We start from the raw sequence: 20,401 nt of genomic DNA, 5'->3' as shown, positions 1-20,401 counted from the left end.
ATCAAGCAACTTCTGAGCTGTTTGCGGTCTTACTATGGTTCCTAGGCAAATTAAAAAAAAAAAAAAAAAAGGCTCAAATTTCATGACGCTTTTGATAACCTAAATATCCCTGAAGTTCTCTCAGAAAAATAGCCCGATGTCTGTCTAGGGTGGCGAAACTATATGGAGTTTCTCGAAAGCCTCACTATGGGGCAACCTCAGGAAACAATGACAAAACTGCTATCCCCCACCCTGGGCATGGCCACAGCAACTCAAGTACAGGAGTAGGGTCGGTGTCACTTTATTAATATTTTGAAAGGAGGGAAAAGCAAGCTCATTTTGTGCTACACATCATTGCTTCAGAATAATGAGCTCAGTGTGCTGATCCTTTAGCTCTTTATATATTGATCTAGTTGGTACAGGTCAGGAAACAGCACTGTTTGAATTAGACAACTTATTTGCTGTCATTTGAATATATTGAATTGTTTTAATGCATTTTTCAATAGAAATGCTAATATTTAAGAAGATGTGTATAGTCTTGCTAAATGATGAGTGCTGGTTATTGTTTGCAGCAAATAAGGACAATTGACAAATTAATGAATTGATGTTTAGCTTACAATTTTTACAAATATAATCAATCAACCTAAGATAACTCCTATCTCTTGAATGCAAATAAGTAGTACATACCAATTTTGGGTACGGCCAAGTCCCTGATTTCAAGTTTCCGTTGCTTGGAATTCAAATACATGATTTATTCAAGGGTCTGAAGAGATCTGCTGTGATTTACATGGACAGCATTGGGGTGTATGAGGCAACTGTGGAATTGTTTGTTACCCCTGCTTTGGCCATTAGCCAAATTCAGTCTTGAGCTGAGTGATGATATTGATCACAGGCTACCTGGCTTCATCAAATTGTGCTTCTCCACTGATTTTTAAGTAAGTGGTTTGTCCAAAACGAGTCCTAGAATGCTAATGAACCATAATACCTATATGGAGTTAAATGATCCAATTTCTTGATCCATTTCAATATTAATAAGCAATAGCACCTAAAGTAATTTTTAAAAATTACTAGGATATATTAATTTAACAAATAATTCTACGTAGAAAGATCTCAAAATACAAGAGAGCAGGGTGAGTGATTTACAGTTAAACTCTGCAGGTTTACAAAGCTGCTTTCATGCATGTTCCATTGTTATCTTTCATTGAAATACCAAAGTAATTAGTCATCTTTAAGACTTTTCTACTTGCAAAATGTCAGTGATTATTTTGGGTATAGACATGGACTGAAAGTACTTGATAGCCCAAGAATTTGTGTTTCGTACACATGCCTGCCTGCTTTCCTTCCTTCTTTCTTCCTTTTAAAGTTGATTTAAGAATTCATTGGTCCACAATTAGATGTTTTACCAAAGAAAACTTTCAACACCTCAGGCAGCAGTCTTTATCGTGAGAAGATGATTATTTGAAATGGGCCAACACCACATAGAGGTTTCTATAAGAAAAACACCATTTGTGATCACTTTTTGTCCTGAATTTTCCATGGACTAGAAGGAAGGGAGAGCCAGAAGGGATTTAAACTCAGAGGACTGTACTGTGTGGTTTGCATGCACTGCCAGTATCCACATCCCCTGGGCCCTTGGTAAACAGGCAGATTTCTGCCTGCCCCCTCAGATACACTGAATGGAATTCTCTCAAGGTGGAGACCGGGAATGGCATTTTTACAGGATTCTCAAGGGACTCCGACGCAATTTGCAGGGCCAGCTCTAACCCAACATCTCTTTATAAACAGGGACACTAAGGCTCAGAAAAGTGAAGTGACTTATTCAAAGTCACACGGGCAGAGCAAGAGTAAAACTCAGCTCTCTTGACGCTCATGGAAATGCCTCTGCTGGGTTGTTTGATGTTTTGATACTTTAGTTTTAGAATTATATTTTTCAGTGACAATCAGCATTACAATTTAATGCAGCACAATCCACTCTGCTCATGAACCGTGTTACAACATGCCCTTAAAGGCGGCTTCTTGTCAGCCACAAGAAGCAACGATATTTTACTTGCAAACTCTTCTGACTAAAAGTTTATTGCTATTTATTTGTGCTTTGGGTGATAAACTATGTAAAATGGAATAAAATGCATGATAAATACTTATTGAATTGGAAAAAAATGAGCGCAGACTTCAGAATTGAGTTTGAAAAGATTTACTTTATTATTGGCACGTAGATGCTAAAATGTCATACTTAATGGAATCTGAAGAAGCTTACTTTTCATGTTTTCTGAGGATGTTGCAGGAAGACCAGGGTCCATAACACTTGTTCTTTTTTTTTTTTTTTTCATTTTGTTTTCTTCTCGACTTCAAAATTTTGAGTAAAGTTGTAAAACCCCTTCTGAATAGGCTTCCTAAGTGTGCCGGCTGAAGACGCTAGCTTGAGGCTCTCTTGACCTATAAGTGTCAACTTCAAGAAAATTTCTGCTAGAAACTTTTGAAGATAAAATAGAACATCCAATTAACATTTAGAAGTGGAAGATATATATCCATTGCAAGGAACCTGACCTGGATTTCAGCAGCAGGATCTCTTCTTGACACATTTGTAACTCATTTTAATTGCTAATAGGTCCTGTGTGTACACACCCAAGGCAGAATGGGACTTAACCTCTCAGAGTTACAAAGGTGAACTAACTTAAAATTAAACAATAAATTTGTGTGAAGAGACGTTTCGTTTGGCATAATCTAATACTGAATCAAATGCATGTGATTGACAAGCACCATTTATTCAAGAGAGTTGAAAAGACTAGTGACATTTTTATGACCCGTCTGCATCACTGTAATTATTTTCAAGGGAAATCAGGTGATTTCATGGGTCTGAAGTGTGGAGAGTAGAAAATGTGTGGCCTTTGGAGTCACATAGACCTAGGTTTGAATCCCAGCTCAACCATTTAACCAGGAGCCTGAATATGAGCACGTTACTTAAATTCTCTGAGTCTCACTTTACTTTTTTGTGGTGTCTGAGTAATTATGCTGACTTTGTGAGGGTTGTTGTGAAAAACACAGAAAATAGATACAAAATGTTTCATACGGTGCACATTTTAATAGGGGAAGCGGGAACCATGGTCTCCTTCCAGTGTCCTTAGCTCAGTCCATCGAGTAAGGAATACCATCCTCCCATCCTTTTTGGAAATAACTAGAAGACAGCTTCTCTCTCTTTCTTTCTTTCTCTCTCTCTCTCCCAATCCCCAAAGAGAAGTGACCTTGCTACTGACTTTGAGTGAAGAATCTGACCGAGCTTAGCTCAGTGCCTTTTATGTTCGCTTGTTCGGGGCCACCACCTACCCTCACGGTGTCCTGAGCACTGCCTGGGACTGGGCGGCTAAATTCAGTTCACTGGGATGTCCCACTGTGGCCAAAGACCAAACCAGCTTGCGGAATTCCAGGTTAATAGCGTGAAGCTGGCGTTCTGAGCTCCATCTATATGATATCTTCATTTACTTCTCAATTAGTTGTGAGCCCAGAGTGGATTTAAAGGCATGAACAGCTAACACTCCCAAATCCCCAAGAGAAAACAGTCAATAAGCTATAGCTACTGTTATCAAAGGGGTTTCTGACTGCACCTTCCTTCTCTCTATAGTAATCTGATCTACTCAAAATACACAATGTCCATAACCTCGTGAACTGCTTATAGGACATGACCGTATATTCTAATTCTTTATTAATTAATTAATTAGGAGAAAAAGTTGACCATTAGTAACTTTTATCTAAGTGAGTAGATAAAACTATGGGTTTGGCCCATAGTTTGTCAAAACTGAAATCCTTTTTACAATTTCAAAGCAACAGGAAATGCTTTGTTTGGTGCTTCCCCAAGGTCAGTTCTGCTTAGTCATACATTCTATGCATTCTTTTTAAACTCAGGAAATGCCTGATCCATCAAAAGTTACTGGATTTCGAGGTATTATGAGGTAATAATCTTTATCATAGTAAGACCAAAGCTCCTATTGTAGCTTCTCCTGGTTTGTAAGAATGTGTGTGCCTGTGTGTGAATTTAATTGCCATTTATACTTTGTGACTTGAATACAGTCAGTGGCAGAACAGAAATGTTTGGGTCCGTGGGAAAATATTAGCAGTAGGATCCTTGCTCCTGGGGCCAAAAATTAGGTATTACTTCTTTTTTGTGAATTAAAAAAAGTGAAAGATTGAAAAAAGAAAGAGGGAGAAAGGAGTAACACAGAGTATAACAATATAACAGCAAAGACTTCTGTCCTCATTACCCAAACTGATGATGTAAAAAAGCCCGAAAGCAAATATGAATGCTATTACTAATATAAAAATAGACATGCGGGGATTCAGGTGAACCCATGCGTGCTTGCATTCCTTTTGCCTCTCGCTAAAGGCATTGCTGTGTATGTTTATTATATTATATATTTATCCATGGACAATCTATAGGCTTGTTTTGGGAGAAAACACTGTATGTGTTATAATTTTTTTAATTTAACATTTCTTTTCGGTCTTTCCATGTTGGTGCGTAGAAATCTAATTCATCAGCTCAACTGCTATAGAGTAGTCATCATATAAATAGATCAGGTTATATTTATCAGTTCCGTGGATGGTACATATCTAAGTTCTTTCACCAAAAAAAAAAACTGAGCCACAGCCTTTCCTTGTCACCTTTTCTTCAGTGTTATCAGTAGGTGCTCATTTTTCTCCTCTAGTGCAGAGTCCTGTTTATTTTTCCCATGGCATCTAACACTATTTATAACAATGTGTTTCATTATTTTATTGATTATGTACTTTTTGAAAGAGCTGCCTCCCCCACTAGACTTGGAACTGTGTTGTTGCTGTCGGTCACCAACATGTGTATGTTCGGTGACTGCTGTACAGTGTCTACTCAAAAAATACTTGTTAAATAAATGAATGAAATGAAAACAATAGATGAATCACTTTTTCCTTAAGGTGAGTGCTGCCAGGAACTCCTCAGTCCTTTACACAAATAGATGTCTGGCAAGCCTGCTCCCTCGGTGACCTAAAAATAGCCAGACTCGTCCCGTTCCCCGTGGCAAATGAAGCTCGGATTTCTGCCACATGTGGCATCATCTCCCAAGAAACCAGACCCCGTATGGACATGTCATTTCCCTGAATTCTAGAGTCACTGGTAGTAGAAGTGGCTGTCATTCTTTGGGAACATAAACTTGTCTCCGAAGTCTTAGGACGGACCTTAAAACAAGGAGCGCTACTGCAGCAGATGCTGCTAGCAGCCTTTCAGTGTCTGTTCTCCGTTACTTGCTTAGCCAAAGAAGCCCACTTTTTATTCCAGCGCATTTGTCTCCCAGAGTCAAGATGATCATTACTAAACTTCTTTGCCACTAAGCTTGACCATGTGGCTGAGTCCTGGCCAGTGAGAGTGAAAGTGTCATTTGGGAGTTCTGGAAACTCTCTCTAAAAGGTGAGGTGAACCCCCTTATTCTGCCCTACTTTGACCCTGTCCCTACAGTCACCTTGGATCTTAAAGGCTAAGGTTACCCTCTACGTGGTGGAACACATTCTTAGAAGGTGTTAGGTCCTAAGGACCACGTGGAACCATCATATCAGCCCTCAGTTGTTTACCTGTGTGTTTTTCTTTTTAATGTGAGAATCAAGCGTCTGTATTCAAGTGACCCTAATCCAAACAGGTATATTTAGCTAAAACAATACCATCCTAAGACCCTTGCCTTTTAAGAACAAATATCTAGGGGGAAGGTTATGATATAGCTCAAGTGGTAGAGTGCATGCCTAGCATGCACTAGGTCCTGGGTTCAATCCCAGCCCCTCCATTAAAAAAAAAAAAAAAAAAAAAACAGTAAGCAAATAGAGCTAATGACCTCCCCCCAAAAAATCAAAAAATGAAAAAGAATAAATATCTATAGACCCTGGCACAGGAGCCACTCAGGATCAAGAGCTGTGTAAACCAAGTGACTCATTCTCAGAACCAATTTTTTTTCTTCTACAAAACAACAGGATAAGCTTAAGGATATATAAGATCTTTGCTAGAGGCTTCTGTGACCGTATCTAAATATAATCACTCTGGACTGTTGAACTAGTATTAGTAAGAAATGAAGTCAGTCTTTACAGTTTGGCCCCAAACTCATTAATTTGACTTTTTTTTTTTTCTTTTTGGATCATTCGAAAGCAGTCTAAGCTCTGAAGTTTATCTTTCTACTATCTAAAACAAACAAACAAAAATCCTCAACAAATCTGCAGGGTAATTGTTGGCTCACTTTAGAAACCAACTGCTTTCTAATTGAAAGTTGGCAGCTTCCTATTTGAGTAGAAACAGTTAATGTACTAATTTTAAATGATTTTTAAAAATCTATTTACTGAAATAGTCTGGCAAGACCTTATTCGTGTTACTCATATTGTAGTGAGGTGGTTCAAAACTGAACCTCAATATTTGATTCCTTGATGACTAGCAACAGGGATAAAATTGCTTTTTAAAAACTGCAGGAAATTTGCTTCCTGGAGCTGGAAGAGTGAAGGTGGGACTGCGCCTGGGGAGCAGGCAGTCTTCTCTTTGCTCTGGAAGGGATTACTCATGAGCGTTATTGACATGCAGAGGTAAGCTAAGTGCTTATTCTTTGACCTTTGATATTGGAAGTAATCATATAAGTAATTCAGAGTGCAATGCTAACTTGTTTTAATAATGCAAAAGTTGACTTTTGGTGGAGGATGGAGGGATGGGAATTTATGCCCTCCTGGATATCTGGGGATTTTCTATTTCTTCTGGCATGCCCTGGGACAAAAGCTTAAGAGTCTTGGAACTGGGAAGAGAAGAGATTATGGGAGAAGAAACTCTGAGAACTGGTCTGCAAGAGACCTTCCATATTGGGGCATGTCCTATGGATCTGGGAAGCAATGACGTCTGATACTGAACTAAATTTTCTTTTTCTGCATTGCAATCAAGTTTCCAGCAGAAGTGTTCACCACCACAACCTCGTTTCATATTTGTGTTAGTACTACCTTGGAGAGGGGAAGAAGGGGCTCTGTTTCTGTATTCAGAGAGAGGTTTTTGAGAACTGGAGTGGCTTGGCTTAGTGGTAACTAGATGGACCAAAATTAGAGTGAGCCAGAGAAATTGGAGGCATCAGTTTAGAGCAAAATGCCACGAGGAAAAAGCAGGAGAGAGAGATTTATACTCCCCAGGAATCATTTGAAATAAAATACACAGGAGGACTTTGTGTTACTCATGGTCATCTAGGATGAGTTCTCAAGTTATTTTATTTGGATATTCAAGAAAGTTGATTCTGAGAAGGCTAGAAAACTTGGGGCACTAGGGTTCCATAATAATACAACTACAATTTCTATTGAATATCTACCCTAGTATCTAGGTAAGACACTTGATACACACGACTTCATTTATTGCTCATAACACCTGAAAGGCAGCATTATCTTCATTACCAGGAAAGCAACTGCTTAGAAATATTTTAATTGGAAATTTGTCCTATTATATGTTATTATAATGAAAGTGTTTTTCTTTACCTCTTTTCATGAGTTCTTAATGATCCTCCTTGCAGTTAATACGAATGTGTGACATTTTGGTAGTTAGATTATAATACAACTTTCATGAATTACCTATCAATAGGATTCACTTCTAGGAGGAACACAGAAATATTTCTGCAATCCCAGAGTTTTTGAAAAATAATATTTATGCTTAAAACATCTAACGGAAGAGTTTTCATAGCTCACAGTAAATATAAATGATTATTTTTTAAATAATTATATATTTTATTTTGAATCATGATGCAAAATAACAATGAGAATATTGTGTTTAATATTCTAGTATTAAATGGTTCATGTTTTATCGCCATGTCCTAGGATGAGTGGTGAGTGTTGCTATTACAGTATACTGTATGCAGACTTACAAAAAAAAGGCAGCAAAAATAAAGGGCTACATTAGTAATGGATAATAAAGTCAGAGGAGCTTTTAATGGCGAGCAATCTTACAGTTGCTGAGTCTGCTGCTTTTCTTCAACTTATTTATTTATTTACTGTATTACTCCGGAGGGCTTGCCACTTATTTCTTCTTTTCTTCTTCCTTAACCAACAAGATGGTTAAAGATTATATGCAGAGACGCACTCAAGTGTAAGTGGAAGTGCCTGGCAGTAAAAGTCGATTGGCCTTTTCTAAAATTAGGAGAAATATTTATAGCTATCCAAAAAAACCAGAGTTGTTTGATTACAAAAAAAGATTACAGTGTGAGCTTAAGCGAGTTTCTTGAGGGACCTTTTTGTCACTTTGTCATATACACAGTGGCACAGAATTGAGCCAGTAACTTGGTACGATTTGAGAACGGGGTGGCTATGGTATTCTTATGACTCTCCTGCCCCCAGTACCTTCCAATCCCTCATTGGGAAGCCCCTGGAGTTGGATGTCCAGTGTGAGGCAACACTGTAGCCTGTCGAGTCAATTAGGATTCACCCAGAAGAGGGAGGGGGTCAGGCTGCCTGGAGACAAGAGTGTGTCATAGTATGGAGAGAACTTAAGCTAGAGGTGCAGTCATGTAGGGAAGGCCCTGGAAGAAATCCAACTAAAGTCTTGTTCTTAGGCAGCAGGTGAAGCAGTGTCAAACGATTTGGCAGTTTGAGGATGATCCCAAAGAGAAGTCGAGGCAGGAGCAATAGACAGGAGACTCACGCTGAGCATCAGGCAGGAAGGAAGCAGGCCAGGTATCAGACTTTGGTATTAGGGTTGAGATTCCAACAGGACTAGTTTCTAAGGAGTTTCATGGCTGCTCTGGGCGTTTACAGCAAAGACAGCCTCCTAAGATGTAAAAGGTCAAAGTCCCTTGGACTGATGGTCCCTAGTCTCCAGGGAAGGAGGCTGGATCTCTGTCTGCTGAGAAGCCCCAGTGCCCATTGCGTCTGATGATACTGCACTCTCTGGGTGTAGTATGGACCGGCCTTGGCCTGGGGGAGTGTTTCTGTGCTACCTGGATACAAACTCCTTATCAGGGTCATTGCCATCATTTTCTTTACAAACTTCTCAGCCTGGGATTCTAACTTCCTCTTCTCTCTCAGGGCTTGACAGCTAGACTCTTGGTGTGTTTTCCAGGATGATAGTTACTTGAGCCTAGTGACACCTCAGCTACATAAGAAATGGATTGGCAGTCTCTCTGGTCATTGACTCTGCCTTCTCCAACTCTAATTCAAGGCCTTCTACACATGTCAATGGATATTTACTGAGTGTCTTTTTAGATAAACTGATGTGTATTCAGCAGTATGAGGGATAGCAAAAGGCACATGTGATACAGCAATGTCCACTGAGGGCCATTCAATCTCAGAGAAAGACAGAAAATATACCCACAGATATTTCAGTAACAATTCACGGCAGTATGCAATTAGGGACCAAGTTAATTTGACAGCCAGTAAGGATTGATTGTGGTCTGGAGTTGTCCCAAAGTTTTCACGGAAGAGGGGGAATCCTCTAGGGTTTAAAAACTAAATGGGTAGGATTGAGATGGGGAAAAAATAGGGTAATAGAATCTACTTATTCATCTGACAAAGCTGTGGAATGCTTACCGTTCCCAAGGCACTGTTTTGAGTACTTCACAAGTAGCCACTCATTTAATGCCCACTAGCACCCTATGAGGTAGAGCAAATTACTAGAAAACCAAGGCATAGAGAGATGAGGGAACTTGTGGGAGATCACATAGCTGAGTAATGGAGCTGGGAGATGGACCACGATGGCCTCACTCCAGAGCAGCACTGTCCAATCCGACAGTCGCTGGCGGCTATTTAAATATAATGCATTAGGATTAAATAGGATTCAAGCTTCAGTTCCTCAGTTGCATTTAACTACACTTCAAGTGTTCAGTAGCCACAGGTATCTGGTGGCTACCATAGTGGACAACACAGATTTAGAGAACAATTCCATCATCATAAAACTTAAAAATTTTTTGCATCTTTTTGTTTTGATTTGGGGGGGAGGTAATTAGGTTTATTTATTTATTTATTATTGTTTTTTTTTTTTTAATGGCAGTACTGGGGCTTGAACCCAGGACCTCATACATGCTAAGCACGCACTCTTCCACTGAGCTATAGTCTGCCCCCATCATCATAGAACTTTCTGGTAGACAGAGTTTGTTTATTATCTGTGCATTTAACCATTCCTCCAGGCCATCTCTTCCCAGGGTAATGATATGAGCGAGTATCGGGAGGGTGACCACGTATTTATGAGTCCTTGCAGAGAGAGTTATCTTGGGCTAGAAGAAATAGCAGTAGACAACAGTTTTTACAAACAAGAAGTAGAGGCTGGTTCTGAGTGTCGGGCAGGCAGCCAGGCTTAATCCCTGCATTGGTTTTCTACTGCTTTGTACCAAAATACCACAAAAGTAGCAACTTAAAACAACACTCGTATTGTCTCACAGTTTATGTGTGTCAGGAGTCCAGCCACAGCTCAGCTGGGTCCTCTGCTCAGGGTCTCACCAGGGCGTCATCAAGGTGTCAGCCAGGGCTGCAGCCTCATCAGAGGCTCGGGGTCCCCTTCCAAGCTTGCTGGTTATGGGCAGGATTCAGTTTCTTGAGGCTGTAGAATTGAGGCCCTCAGCCCCAGTCTGCCTGATTTTTACAGTTTGCCTGCCGTTTCCTGTCACATGACTCTCTACATAACATGGCATTATGCTTCTTCCAGGTCAGTGGGAGAATTGAGTGTCTGCTGCTCCTACTCTTGTCTCTGAATTCCAATCTCAGTTTTAAAGGGCTCACCTGATTAGGTCAGGCCCACCCAGGAACATCTCCCTTTTCATCACTTAAAGGCAACTTTATAGGGACTTAAAAAATCTGCAAAATCCCTTTAGCTTTGCCATGTACAGGTGGAGCTGTTATGCTTTCAGGAGGGTATTTCCTTTTAGTTAGCTGGCCTCCAGTTAATATATATAATGTCAAGTTAAAACCTTGGTCTTCTGGTCCAGCTTCTTATCTATTAATACATAGTCTCGAAAGGAATATTTACAGAATTTTGAAACCTAATTATGCTTAAAATCAAAATAATAACTTTTCAGCTTAATTTTTAAATACAAAAGTAACATTTGTTTGCTGTTGTTTTTAAAAAGTAAAATGATTCAGAAGCCCATTGACTATACAGTAAAATATAAAATTCACCCATCTCCCACTAACCCCCCCTTCCCACTCCCCAGAGATATTCCTTCAGATTCTTTATTAAGCTTACACAGGCACACATATTCTATATATTTATTTTTACACTTATTTTCTGCAATGCACTATGAATGGAGACAATCTTCCATGACAAAATCTATAGATAATCCCTATACATACATAGGCACACACACATACATACAACTGTCAATATATATATAGACAGATGATACAGATTATATATATATATATGTGTGTGTATATATACAAATATATATGTATACATACATCTGTATCCGTACAAAACCATGAATGAAATATTGGAAGAGAGGTCATTCTAAAGGAACAGCTGTCCTAAAGAAGGAATGCCCAGATACAGCTCCTTGTCTTATCCCTGTAACAAATTGTTATCTGGTCTAACCCAGGTTTTAGCTTCCTTAGAATGAAGGGGAACCCATCTTTAAACTCACCTGAATCTTTAATCTTTGTTTTATGGCAAGAGCTATTTTCAGACCATAATCACAGCTCTGGAGCTTTAAAGCATCGAGGCAATGTGATATCAAAAGGATTTGATTTTATTCTTTCTAGGGGGACAGACAAAAATGCCTGCGTGAAATAATCAAATGGCAGCAGAGTTGGATCTTTCTAATCCCTGCATTCTCCCTGGATTAGGGAGGATGAAGAAGAAATTGTTCAAGGAGAAGAGAACTATCACAGCTCTTTGAAGTCTGCAGCCATCTCTATACCCTCGGCCGCTTCCGGGGACTCAGTCCCATGTCTGGTTCCCGCACCAGCCCTGTTTCTTAGGCAGGGAAGACTGAAGAAGCTCCGAGTCAGATGTTTTACTGTAAATCAGCTTTTTTGCTGATGCTCATCTGATGACAGAATTCTAATAATCGGCCATGCTCCTTATTATTAAGGTGCCATCTGGGGACATTTTTGTGAGTGAAAAGGGGTGCTATTCATAACTGACCTGGGAAAGCAGGTATAAACCTGGGCTGCCCTCTGCAAACTGGACGCGTGCTCACTCTGCTTCTGATCAAGCAGTGCCTGGTGCTGATGAAGGAAGATCATGTGACGACACTTTGATGGAGCACCTACAAGGCCTTGGACTCAGCACTTTACTTACAGTGTCTCACTTGAGCCCCACAGCCAACCACCCAATCAGATCGCAGCTGTTATCCTTCACCTTTTACAAAACAGGAGCCCAAGGCGCAGACGAGTGAAGTCACCCGAGCTCCCACGGCTAAGTTCCCATTTGCAAAAACAAATTGCAGGGGCTTGGAGAAGACGACTGGGAGTATCCCTTAGCTTGAAAATAAGGAGGAGGGGGCTGGGATGAGGGACTGAGTGATGATATGGATGGTCCCTACAGGTGGTGTGGCAACAGCTTCAGCTGGGATATCTGGGGGCTGGAATGGTTTCTCAAGGAGGCCAGGAGAGTGTGGGCTAATGGACTATTTTGGTTGCAGGATTCAGTGACTGTTTCCTGAATGACAGCACATGTGGGTGGAGATGCGAGCCACTCAGCACCCCAGGCTCCCTGCGGATGCCCAGGGATCTCATTTGTAACGTGCCAGGCCGGCAGCACAGCACGATGACCGACACTCGGACTGTGTCAGCGGTTCTCCGGCACCGTCCTCCTGGAGCTAAGACCTCTGTTAGGAGCTAGCTAGGCCCAGTGATTCATGCCTGTTTACGGGGTCAGCATTCTAGGCGCACTCATCCTCTGTATCCCTCGCTTTCGCTTTAAACTCTCTGTCATCTTTTATTACCCCCTTGGTAAGCCTTGTCTCCCCAAGCAGATGGTGAGCAACTTAAAGGCAGGGACCAAACCATTTCAGCATCTCTCCAAGTGACCGTCACAGCGCTGAGCACGGAGGGACATTCGACAAGAATTGTTCTGGTGTTGGTTTTCTCATGTTGCCATAGTAAGTTACTACAAACTGGGTCAATCAATACAAATTTCTTATCTTACTGAAAGTCAGAAGTCTGAGATGAGTCTCACTGGGCTAAAATCGAGATATCGGCAGCACCATGTTCCTTCTGGTGGTTCAGGGGGAGAATCCACTGCCTTCCCTTTCCCAGCTTCTAGAGACGCCCACCTTCCTTGGCTCCTGGCCCCTTCCTCCATTTACAAAGCCAGCAGCACAGCATCGTCACATCTGGCTGATTCTAACCTTGCCTCTACCTCTCTCTTCCACTTTTAGGGACCTTTATGATGACACTGGGCCCATCCCGATAATCTAGGATAATCTCCCATCTCAAGGTCAGTTGATTAAACAATCATAAGTCCCCTTACCTGTGTAACATAACGAGTTCACAGCTTCTGAGGATTAGGACATGGACATCTTTGAAGGGCCTAATGCACCTGTGCACAAGTGGGAAGGGGAGAGGATGCATATTTCTCCCTGTATCAGTTTCCTGTTGCTGATGTAACACTTGTACAGCAAATTTAGTGGCTTAAATAGCACAAACTTATCATTGTACAGTTCTGTAGGTCAGAGGTCTGAAATGGCTAAAATCAAGGTGTCAACAGGGCTCCATTCCTTGAGAGGCACTAGCACAGTATCCATTTCTTTGCCTTTTCCAGTGTCTAGAGGCCTCCTGCGTTCCTCGGCTCACAGTCCCATCTTACATCCTCAGAGCCAGCAATGTGTGGTCAAAACATTCTGATCTTGAACAATTATAACCCTCTTTCCAGCATCTCCAGCATCACATCTCACAGCCCTGATTCCCTGTTGTACTTAAAAGGACCTTGGATTACATGGGACCTACCCAGGTAATCCAGGATCACCTCCCCATCTCAGGAGCAGGTGGTCAGCAAGCTTAATTCCCTTCTGCCCTGGAACCTAAAACCTATAAGTTCTGGGCTTAGGACGTGGACATCTTTGTATTCTGCCCCACATCTTCTAAAACCTTTCCCAAAATATGTTCAAATATGCACAAAAGTAGAGAGACAGAGTACCATAAATCCTCATGTACTCATCCGTAGCTTTGGACTTCATTTTTGAGGGTTATTCTGTGAGTGGCTGGACTATTATTTCATACAATGACTACTAGTTAACACTATTTCTAAGTTATTTTTGTTTCTTGTTATATAAACATTGAGATTATAAAGTATTGTTTAAAAGTCATTTGGTGGACTTTACTACTAATAATGGTTGTAAATGATATAAAACAGTACTTCTAAATACCCTGAAGGCAGAATATTTATTTAAAAATCATGAAAAGTAGGAAGGACACAAAAAACCTAATATTCTGACATCCGTCCGTACAAAAGAATATCCCTGGTCAATATTCGTAACACCTGGTATCTAGATAGCAATTGAGGTTTGTTCGGACCCTTCCTAGCATCATCTGGACCAGTCTTCTGCCTGGCGGAAGCTGGAACCTCATCAACAGCATCCCTGACGCTCCTTTAATAAAAAGTTTTTTTTTTTTTAGTTAAAGAATGAAGAGAGATACAAATTTACAAATGCCGAGATAAATGTATATCTGTATGCAACTTATTAATATTTTAACATCAGTTTTATCTTTCAAGTCATGGACTAGCATGGCATTATATTATTTTATGGCACGGAATGTTTTTTTGCTCATTAATGAATTTTGTTCACATTAACCAGCATTTTTGCAAAATATGCATGAGCTATAAAACTAGAATACTTAATATTCAGACTTGTTATACTTTAATATCTTGGCTAAGAGTTCAGAGAAGAAATGGCATTTGTGTCCTGCATACGCCAGTATTTCTAAACCTTACCATTCGTATTCGCATTACAGATAAGTGAATGAAAATTAAAATTATCTGGAAATTGAAATGTTTCTGCGTTAAATTTGAGGTTTTCATTTTCTAGAAAATATTATTTTATGATTTCAGCTCTTGTAATCTTGCTATTACCATGTAGCCAATACATCATATATAAATTAGACATGTGGAAAGATGTGGTTTGGGGGGTTAGAGTCGGGTAGCCAATGGAGAATAAAGAAAAGTTGTAGATACTGACAGGCGTATGTAGAATAGATAAACAAGATTATACTGTACAGCACAGGGAAGTATAGTCTAGATCTTGTGGTAGCTCACAGCGAAGAAAAATGTGACAATGAATATATGTATGTTCATGTATAACTGAAAAATTGCGCTCTACACTGGAATTTGACACAACATTGTAAAATGACTATAACTCAATAAAAAATGTTTTAAAAAAAGAAAAATCAACACAAGTTTTGTAAGATTATTCCTTCTTCCTACCGAGGGAGCATCAGCGCTCTCTGCAAGGCTACGGTGGGATGAGTACTGTTGCTCCACACTCTTATCCTGTTAGCTTCTGCACATGTAAGTAGAAAAATTCTTGGAGAGCATGGTATCCCCAGCTTCTGTCAAAACTCTTCCTGTGGCTATGTGTCTCCATCGTAGGCTAGTGTTTGTTGTAGCTACATTGCTAGAAATGGGGTGTACACATCTTATACCATATCTACGGTAACAACAATGGCAACAAAATAACAAGGATGACAATTACTGACTTGTTAAGTGCCACCATTCAATTAGTGACTATGTGCCAGTCACTGTTCAAGGCAATTTATATGTATTAGCTCATTTAATTTTCAGAACAATAGTCTATCCATCTCTTCTGTTCTTTTTTAAGAAAACATTCCCAGAAGCCCCCAGCAGGTTTCCCCTAAAGTCTCATTGGCCAGAATCTCTTGCCCATGCCAAACCAGGCATTTACCAAGAGGAATGCTTGGCTTAGAAAGTCTAATCAAACGCTCATCACCTAAGCAAGAGGAAGGACATTGCAATTCAGACAAGACTGAATGACAGCTCGGTTGTGCCAGCCAGGGAGAAGGAAGAGGTACAGCTATCGCGCAGGAAGCCAACAGTGTTTACCACACCAGCCAGGGACAAAGAAATAGACATCAAGACAATCAAATTTGGAGACATGGCTCAAACACTAAGTATCAAAATGAAAATAAAATTCCATTAGTATTTATACCATTAAAAAATAATGAACATTAACCAAACCAGCTGCAGACTTTCTAGGCATCTCTAATGAATTTCTTCCTAATGGCTTGCAGTGTAACTCCAGGCAAGTTAACAGAAGCATTTGACATTTCTTCCCTGAATATGACAACCCAATAATGAGACTTTTTAATTCAAGAAACTAGAAATGTCATTCTGTGCTCTGTCTTGGTCCATCCCAGATGGCTTTAACTATTTTACTTCTTCTCATCGCCAGGATCCAACAAGGGCAGGGAGAAACATTTCAATAACCACCCAGTTAACATTACAGCAATTTTGTCCCAACCTTCCCAGGCATCTGGGACTGCCCCCAGTTTGCACAACTGTGGGATGCCTGTGAAATTTGGCAATCCTGTAGGAATCACTTTCTCTGAGACAGAGAGACAGTGACAGATTTTTCCATATATAATATTTATTGTAGTTGAAATCATATCCTATACAATTGTTTCCTGATTTATCAGCTACCATCATTCTCAGCTTGTAAATGTGTTAGATTTTCCACACATCTTTCTGGACTTTACCCGCGATCTGTGAGTCTTGCCCTGGAGCCAATGCTGCGTCTACACGTCACCTCCCTTGCCTGCCAGCATTCCCAGATCCCTCTTCCCTTAGAAGTCCATCTCCCTTGCTCATAGGTGACCAATAAAGCACCATACTGTGTTTCTGTCCTTGGGAGTCACAACTGACAAGACCCACCTTGTGGGCAAGACCCTTGTGGACACTACACACTTATTTAAGATGTTGAGCCAGTCTACTTTGGAATCACCTTTCCAACTATTTTTCCAGGAACAGATGAAACAAATTTTCTCAGGAGCCATGGCTTTTGACTCAAAGAATAATGCCCAGGTTGATCATTCACTTTTTTTTCCTCCAGCTTTAGCTTCTAATGGCATCTGGATTTCTCTGAAAATTTACCTTCAGAGGATGAAGATCAGCCAATGAGTATGAAATATACTTTTGAATAAAGGATGCTATAGGTGTTTTCAATCGTTATGTTTGAGAGTGTGCTGGGGACTGAAATGTACTCATTGGTGGAAAGTCCCATCTCAATCCAGCCCCCATCCCAGGAAGCAGTTGCTCATTGTTGCCAGAAGTGATATTTCCCTCCTTGGCCCTGTGGATCACTCATAAGGCACTTAATTATGTATATGCAAAGTGTCATGCAAAAGCAGGGCTAATCCTTGTGGGCTGACCTGAACGTCAGTTTGTGGACCAGGCAGCTCTCTCTCCACCTTTGTGTGCAGCTGCATCTGCAGAAGCAGGACTCGTGGGCAAGACACCCCCAGAGCCCTCCAGAAGCTATTTTATCCGAGAGGATTTTGTAAATAACCACAAGGTCTTCTCATCTATCAAATCTCCACACTCAGCGTCCCCTGTGCTCCCTGGAGAAGTGCGCCTCCCCAGAGGAGAGAAGAAAGCCTTCAGCCTCGTGCTTGACTCTCACCCCGAGCTGCCAACGTCTGTGCGCGCCGTGACAGGTGACTCCTGATTGCTGAGCGCCTTATCTTAAAGGAAAAAAAATTAGGATTGCGTTTCCCTGCATTGCACTTTATCTGCATTTCCAGAAATAAAGTGTGCTTCAGGGAGGGAAAAAAAAGGTCATTGGACCACATCCATTATCCGGAAAAGAAGACTGTAAGAGGCATTGGGCCATTCAGACTAGCTTTGGAGTGAGAACAAAAATTTCTCCTTTATAATACCACGTATTTAAAAAGACTCTGGAGCTTGAGCTTCTTGATGGCGAAGAGGGAGAAGGCTGAGAAGGGGGCCTATTCATCGAAAGATAATGAATAGTCAGGTTGCCAACCACTTGGTCCTGACCCCTGTGTGCTCTGTGTGTGTCAGGGGTGCGGATGGGTACTGGGAAGTCACGTACCTCAGACTCTCCGGGGCAAAGCCTGCCTCGCCATTTCTCAGCCTCTTCTTGGCCAGTTAAGTCGCCCCTGGTCTGTCCTGCCCAGAGGAAGCTCTCTGGAGCACCCCAATTCTAAGAGCGCTTCTCAAACTGCCCATCGCCTTTGCTTGGCTTTCAGAGACTCCGCTGATGAACAGAATGTCCCACAAGAGTCAGAAGAAGGAAGGTCGTAGCCTCCGGGGGAGAGGAGGGGCTTCATGTATTGCACTCCTGGATGGAGTTTGTATTGTTTTGCTGGTTGGTTGGTTTTGTTTCATTTTATTTGTCCCTTGGTGCTTCACGTGAAGACTCAGAGTAACCACAAACCCTTCTTCTCTTTCAGGCCCTAAGGTCTATACCGAGACCCACCTCACTCGGAAAGGGGCTCTCAGGACCCGGCGCGCTGGGCGGAATGCCGGAGACGAGCGCGGCCGGGCTCAGCTACCCAAGTGCGCTCCCTTCCCCACCGTCGTCATCGCTCCTTCCTCTTCCCCTCCGCTGTTTGGGTTGAGGTTTGGGTTGAGGTTTTCAATCTCTTTTCCTCAGTCAGTCCCATCTCATCTGTGTTCTACTATCTTTCTACTCTCTGGGATATCTTCGAAATCTCTAGTCCACTGCCTGCTGCCTTTCTGATTTCTCTGGCACTGCAATAGCTTTTCCTCGCCCCCCCACCCCCGAATCCCCGCAAAAAACCTTTTTAATAATTTCAAGACGATCTTGGGAAGGAAGAGAAGGAAATGTGTATTCAACCCATCTTTTAAAGCTGGGAGCCAGATTTCTTTTTATCTCTTTTGAAAATCATCTGTTGGTGGGAATGACCCCATGCCTTCTCTGTCAGACGGAAAGAAGTCCAGCTTAACGCTTCTATCTGATTACATGACCGTCATCTGTGCTAAGAGCCTTTCCATCAGGCCCAGGACCGATTCGGTAGCTTTCTGTGGTGATTTATGCTCTGTCCTTTTTGGTGATGTCCTTTCTAAATATCATAATTACAGAGATAAGGTAAGGTACTTAATTTGAGCACAAAAATGTTATAACACCATCAATTTTCCTACCATTACTTCATTATCAGTCTGTTGAACACAGGTGTGGAACATCCAGGGTTCCTGGAGGTAACAGATTTTAAAGGCAAGTTGAGCTGAAATGTCCCATTTAAAAAAACACTCTCTTCCTTTACAGTTGTGATTATTTTTGGATACAGAGATAAAGACAAGCTGATTTTATTTCCACCCTGCCCACTGCCAAAAAAGGCTCTTTCTACAACATTCTATAAAGTCATTTTCTTTCTTTCTATGTCTCCATTCCACTGGATTTATGCTGTGGGCATCCATCAGATTTCTGAGTTACATAATCTAATGCTACTGAATGTAAACAATACATTTATTGGAAAATATCAGTCATTAATTAAACTGGATCATTGACATCTTCTCTGCTTGCTGCAGCTACTTTTGGACTTGCATAACAGGGCTGCGCATACATAGAAAAAAACTGCTTACTGTACAGAAATCTTAATGGTTAATAAAAATCACTCCATCTGGAAACACCAGAGTCATCTTCAGCACAAACATTATTTACCCGCTAGTAGGTTCACCCAGTCTTCTGTTCCCTGTGCACTGCCAGAGCCCCACCGCGGGGCCTCCGCGTGTCTTGGCTCAACAATTGCAACAGTCCCTGACATGCCTCCTTAACTAGTCTGGTTCATCCATTGCCAGATTATCAAGTTGCAATGAAAAGCAGCATTTCCTTGTTTCTCATCTCTCAACCATCAACCCTGTTCCTCAGAGGGACAGCTTTGTAACTTTTGAAACTATTGCTTCTGGTTACTGATAAATTTCTAAATAATTTGTGTGCATGATTCTTTATTTATTGGTGTGGTACATTATACATCTTCACCTTCTGCTCCCCAGCCTCCCCTCAGTAGGGTTTCTTTTCATTCTTTTTAGCTTCTCTCTTGAGTACCTGTTAGTTTTCTAAGAGGAACCTAAGTTTTGGCATGTTTGAAACCTCATTTTATCCTTTTCTCAACCTTGAGAATCCCTTCGGCTCTGTATAGGTTTCTAGCTCAAAAATCGACCCTGCGCTTTGATGGCATTGCTCCACTGTCATCTAGCATCTACTGCTGATGGTGAGAAATCTGCTGTTAAGTTGGCTTACCATTCCTTTATTGGTAACCTCACGTTTTCTGTGAAGGCTGTGCCATCTTATTATCCTGACAGTTCTGAAGTGTCACAATGATGTGTCAAGGTGCGGGTCTTTTAACTGCTGTTCTGTGTGGGCTGGGCTCCCACATTGTATAGTGTTTATCATTTAACAAATTATTGTAGTTATAGTTATTTTCAAAACTTTAGTACTTAATCTTTTTCACTTGAGTTAAGTGACACATCACAATTTCACAGTAC

The 20,401-nt window shown here is 41.1% G+C and overlaps 1 long non-coding RNA gene across 1 annotated transcript; it reads left to right on the top strand.

Annotated features, from left to right (window-relative positions):
- Positions 1–11,508: 11,508 nt before the first annotated feature.
- LOC141576271 (uncharacterized) lies at positions 11,509–19,416 on the top strand. The gene is made up of 2 exons (XR_012504582.1): positions 11,509–13,357; positions 18,346–19,416. It is a non-coding gene; the product is annotated as an uncharacterized LOC141576271 (long non-coding RNA).
- The last annotated feature ends 985 nt before the right edge of the window (positions 19,417–20,401 follow it).

This window comes from Camelus bactrianus, chromosome X, assembly GCF_048773025.1.
Source record: "Camelus bactrianus isolate YW-2024 breed Bactrian camel chromosome X, ASM4877302v1, whole genome shotgun sequence".
NCBI classification, from domain to species: domain Eukaryota; kingdom Metazoa; phylum Chordata; class Mammalia; order Artiodactyla; family Camelidae; genus Camelus; species Camelus bactrianus.
Note: the sequence above shows the minus strand (reverse complement) of the source record. Positions and strands in the feature narration are given on the sequence as shown.